We start from the raw sequence: 5816 nt of genomic DNA, 5'->3' as shown, positions 1-5816 counted from the left end.
CAGAGTTCTTCCTTCTTCTTTGCAGTTTGACATATTTAACCTCTTTTTCCTTATTTCTGGCTGAGCCTGGACACTGAGAGAAGCAAACCCAACCAATGGATCATTCCATTAAAACAAAATAAATAAAACCCACACACACTAAAACAAACCCCAGCCATTTCCAGAGGCTGCCACAGCCTCCCTTTGCCATTTCAGAGCTCCTTGTAAATATATTTTTACGTCACTTCAAAGCACCAAGAGCAAAGCAGGAAAAGGACTTCAAGAATTACCCTAAAGTGGATTTATGCACCTGTAAGCACCAAATAGTTTTCTGTGCTGCCCTGTTTTTGTATCAGAGATGAAGAGCAGTTGTGCAACTGGAGAAACATCAATTATTGCTTCTCTTCCCAAATAAACACGGGGGGGCTGAGCCAAGCTCCTCCTGCCGAGTGCTGCTCCTCAAACTTCAGCTCCTCCCTGCCCTCTTCCCTCCCCCTCTTTATCTCAACCCAGAAGATGAATAGGAACTACTCGTTCCCTCCAATTTAATATGTTTAAAATTCAAGGCTCATTCTTGTGTCTCGGCCCATTTCTAATTAATTTCTGGGTTACTGTTTTCATGTTTTCCATTCCACTGAGCAAAACAGACTCCTGAGCTGTCCATCTCCTGCTGCAACAGAGATGGAGCTGGAAAACAACATCAACTTCTCGTTTCTTCAATCACCTGAGAAAGGATGGCTCTGCAACCCAGCTTTAAGTTATCTCTGACTTTGATTCTGGAACATTTAAATAATAAGAGATATTGAGGTTCTTCTAATCAGTGAATATTCATTAATGTAAAATCACATAGCAATCCCTTATAATTATATGAAGTGTCCAAAGCATTGACCGCTGCAGAAAATTATAATTAAAGTTATTGAAATTAATTAGAAAAGGAGATAGTAATTAAATTCCTGTTGCTGGGATGTAAAACTGCTCTGAAATTAAATAAAAAGGATGGCTCCTCCAGAAAGGAGGATGTTGGTTTCTATCTTTACGCTAGACAAAATTAAAGCTAACTTTTATGGCAAGATTTCTTTAATAAAAATACTCAAATAAAATTCTTTACACAGTGAAGTTCTGCTAAGACAATTTTCCTACTCAGACCAAAAGGAATCAAGTCTTACCCTTCCCCAAACCCAGCCTTTCCACAACCTCAGGTGCCAGACTCTCAAATGCCTCCTCAAGAGGGGAGAATTTGAGGTAAATCTTTCCTAATCCCCACTGGAGCTTTCCAAAGCTCTGCTTTTCCCTTCCAGGGTTTGCCAGCACTTCCTCATTTCCCATTTCCCTCGTGCTCCATGTGCAAAGCTTGGCTGAAATCCTCTCCACGCTGCTCTGGTGTGGCTGCCCTGAGCCCTCTGCTCCAGCTCTTGTTCCCTGGAGAGGAGAATCCCATTCCTTGCTGTCCCTCCTGGCCCCTTCTCTGCTTGCACAGAACCCCAGGAGATTCCCACAGCCCAGAGCTTCACTCCACACCCTTTGACAGGAATGCTGTGGCTGAAAATCCTGACATCCTCTAAACTGGAGAAATGTGGGGATTTGCATCACAGCTGCCAACAACTCCATTGGGCTACACATTTGTTCCCAGGGCTGACTCCAAATCTTAATTAGTAACCTGGTTTTCCTCAGTTTCACGTCGAATTCTTGAAAATTGAAGGAGATGAAGGTTTATGCTAAAAGAAAATGTGATTGCTGCCACATAATTCTGACAGAGTGAAAACTGCTGGAGCTGCAGATGAGACACAGATCCATCAAAGGGAAAACTCATCCCACCTTTCCCTCCTTAATCTGTTCTTCCTTGGAACCCCTACCTCTGTCTGCCAATATTCTCCTGTTAATTTTGTCACTTTGAGGGAATTTGTGGGGGTTTTACTTTAGTGTCACAGCCAGACCAGAACTGCCTGGGAGGTGGAAAGGTGCAAGGGCTTTTCCTCCTGGTAATGTCAAACCTCGTGTGCAAACCAGGGAGATGAGGGAAAACCTTTTAAAAATGCATCAATTTGCAAGAAAGCTTCTCTAATGTGGGCTGGAGACACCTGGATGCCGAGCCCATGCTCAGGAAGAAAAATACCCCCTCTCCTCCAACTGCAGTCCTGCACCCCAAAAAACTGGGATGTGGGGTTTTCTTTGTGGAATTTTCTCAAAGTGTCAAAGCTTGGAAACTTTTCCACTTGTCTCAGACACTGTCTTGGCAGCAGCACAGGATTTCATCGTGATGAAATTTCACTGATCAACAGTAGAAACCAAATGTTTTTCCTCACGATCTTGCGCTCATTCTCACTTGTAGAACAAGGATTTAGCAGCATATGTGTCCCTCTGGCCTTATGGTGTTGAGAAAGAAGATCCTACTCCAGGAACAGGAAATTTGCCATGAGCTTGAAGCTTTCCTGACCACAGACTTGTAGGCAGTTACTGCTCCACGCAGCCACAAAACATTAACTAAGTTTATTTTAATAAAATATTCATTAAATTGCTATTAGATGTAACCCAGAACATCCATCCCTCTGTCAAAATATGTGCTGTAAGTCTGCTGAGAGCTCCTCTCAGTAGAAACCCATCGTGCCCATTACTCAATCCATAAATGTTGGAATAATAAGTGAGGAGAGCGATGAATCAGAAGCAGAAATGTGCAGGAATAGCAGCTCTCAAGCTGAGAGTTGCAACCTCAGTCTCCTCATCAAACGTAAATCACGGCGGGGTTAAAGCAGCCAGGACTGCACTGAAGACACAGGAAAACACCAGGAGCCATCCGAGCTCAGGCTGGGTGAAACACCCAGTGAAACAATGTCTGGAGAGCTCCAGCCTCTCCCAAACCTGGACTCATGTCCTGAAGCTGGGCTGGAAAGGAAGAGAAAGAGGGCTGAGGGACAGGGATAGAGGGTGGAATGGCACTGGCAGGGTGGAATGGCACTGGCAGGGTGGTTCTGGCACTGGCAGGGTGGTTCTGGCTCTGGCAGGGTGGAATGGCACTGGCAGGGTGGAATGGCACTGGCAGGGTGGAATGGCACTGGCAGGGTGGTTCTGGCACTGGCAGGGTGGTTCTGGCTCTGGCAGGGTGGTTCTGGCACTGGCAGGGTGGTTCTGGCACTGGCAGGGTGGAATGGCACTGGCAGGGTGGAATGGCTCTGGCAGGGTGGAATGGCTCTGGCAGGGTGGAATGGCTCTGGCAGGGTGGTTCTGGCACTGGCAGGGTGGTTCTGGCACTCTCAGGGTGGTTCTGGCACTGGCAGGGTGGTTCTGGCACTGGCAGGGTGGTTCTGGCTCTGGCAGGGTGGTTTTGGCACTGGCAGGGTGGTTCTGGCACTGGCAGGGTGGTTCTGGCACTGGCAGGGTGGTTCTGGCTCTGGCAGGGTGGTTTTGGCACTGGCAGGGTGGTTCTGGCACTGGCAGGGTGGTTCTGGCACTGGCAGGTTGGTTCTGGCACTGGCAGGGTGGTTCTGGCACTGGCAGGGTGGTTCTGGCACTGGCAGGGTGGTTCTGGCACTGACAGGGTGGTTCTGGCTCTGGCAGGGTGGAATGGCACTGGCAGGGTGGTTCTGGCACTGGCAGGGTGGAATGGCACTGGCAGGGTGGTTCTGGCACTGGCAGGGTGGTTCTGGCACTGGCAGGGTGGAATGGCACTGGCAGGGTGGTTCTGGCACTGGCAGGGTGGTTCTGGCTCTGGCAGGGTGGAATGGCACTGGCAGGGTGGTTCTGGTACTGGCAGGGTGGTTCTGGTACTGGCAGGGTGGTTCTGGCACTGGCAGGGTGGTTCTGGCACCAGCTCTTCCACAGCCTCAGTTTGTGCTGACTCTGAGCCCCACAGCTCCTGCTCCAGGCTTTGGTGAGTCCCTGATGATTTCAGCCCCAGTGTGTCTGATTTTGTTGGCTGCCCCAGCAGCAGTGAGCTCCCAGGGAGGGCCAGGGCTGGGATTTGTCCCCCAGGAGCCCTGGAGTTCACCCCACGGGCTGGGCTGTGCAGAGGCAGGGAGTGGGAATGGGCACAGCTCGGAGGTGTGATCCTCCATCCTGATCCATGCAGATGCCAAAGTCCTCTCCATCCCAGTATTCTGTATCACAGCATCTCCCTCTCACAGCCCTGCCAATCAGAAATCCAAAAGCCTTTTTGTGGGGACCTCTCCCAGATTGTGAAAATTCTCCTTTTTGGCTGACCTTTCCCTGCAGCTCGAGGGATCAATCAGCTGCAGTCCCAGCTTAGCAGAACCCTTGGCATGAGGGATGGCTCAGCCACCAAACCAGCCCAGAGCAGCCTGTTTTGTACCCTCTGGGTGCACACAAAGGGAAAGAACCACTTTGGAGATGTCCAGTTCATAATTTCTGTTTCTATCAAGCCACGATATTGTTTAAACTCCATGAAACATTTTCTACAACTTCTTCATTGTAGAAATTTTTTCCTGTGTGCATGTGGGAAGGGGCAAGGCTCGGCTGTCACTGTGCTGTAGCTGCTCACAGCCTGTATCGATATTGTTCAGATATATTTGATTTATTGCTTTCCAGCTGAATGCCTGAAGGTGTTTTATTTACAGGACAGGCAGCAGCATTTCCTCAGGAAAGGCAGGCACTGGGAGAGGCCATGACTTTCCTGAATTCACTCAGCAGCCCATCCCAGGAGCTGGGGATCAGCTCCCATCGGCTCAGGATGCTCAGGAGCATCGCTGAGTCCCACACCACAGCCAGAGCTGGGGTAGCAGAGGAGATCCCAGTGCCAGGGTGGGGAATGTGCAGGAATTTGGGATATTCTCCATGCACCTGGACTGCTGTTACCTTGGAGGTGTTACCTTGGTGGTGCCTTCCTGCTGTGTACAGACACGGGCAAATCACTCACATCAATCCTGGGAGATTGTTCCCACTAAAAATCACACATGACAGGAGCTTGTCCCTCCTCCAGCAGCTCTGGAGAAGTCCAGGATCTCTTTTCTGGCTGCAGTCTGTGGTCACAGTCAGGATGACAGGGACAGACCTATTCCATTAACTCTGATTGTGTTCTTGCAGTTGTGAACATTTGCTGTCCCTGAATTTATTTCATATATGAATGTATTTCATTTATGGCAAACCACACCCTGAGGGGGCAGCACTGAGGACAGACACAAGGATGAGATGCAGACCATGGTAATGATCCTGAATATTCTCCACATCTGTAGTATTTTCTATTCTAGACATCTACTAGAGGCAAACATGAAATGAAACCTTTACTCCAACGTGTATTCCAAGAAGTGTTTCAGGGCTCCACAGAGACAAAACTGTCTGAGCTCTTTTGCAGATTTACTACCATGATGTGCTCACTTAATTTGTGATGGAAAGAGCCTGTAGGAGTTATCATTACTCATTACTTCAGCTTCTCCTACACTTTCATTTGTCCTCCTGCAACTCTGTCGAGTTTGCTCAGGCTATAAATAAAGGTCTCTGGGGATGCTGGATATTGCACTCTGAACAAGAATTTTGGTGACTCATTCTCATCCATATTTCCTCCCATTATCTTCATCACGGGAAAATGTTCCCGCTCATTCCAAAGGGTCGGGAGGAATGGAGCTGGCACTGGATTCTTGGCAGATGTAGGTCAGGAATCTCTTTCCTCAGATGCCCTTCAAGGTGAGGTCTCTTTTACCCAGCTGCCGGAGCAGTTTCTGCTTACAACCAAACATCCTTGAGGCCCAGAGCTGTCGGGTGGTTCCTACCCAAAAAGGGCAAGTTTCTCATCAGGAGAGTGACTGACAAGTGCAATGACTTCATCTGGCACCACTGACCCGCTGCCTGCCCGGCTTGCTGCTCCTGATGGAAATGTGCGGCGCTGGAAT

This window comes from Poecile atricapillus, chromosome 13 (genome assembly GCF_030490865.1).
Source record: "Poecile atricapillus isolate bPoeAtr1 chromosome 13, bPoeAtr1.hap1, whole genome shotgun sequence".
NCBI lineage: Eukaryota > Metazoa > Chordata > Aves > Passeriformes > Paridae > Poecile > Poecile atricapillus.
The sequence above is the reverse complement of the archived record's forward strand: the minus strand, read 5'-3'. Positions refer to the sequence as shown.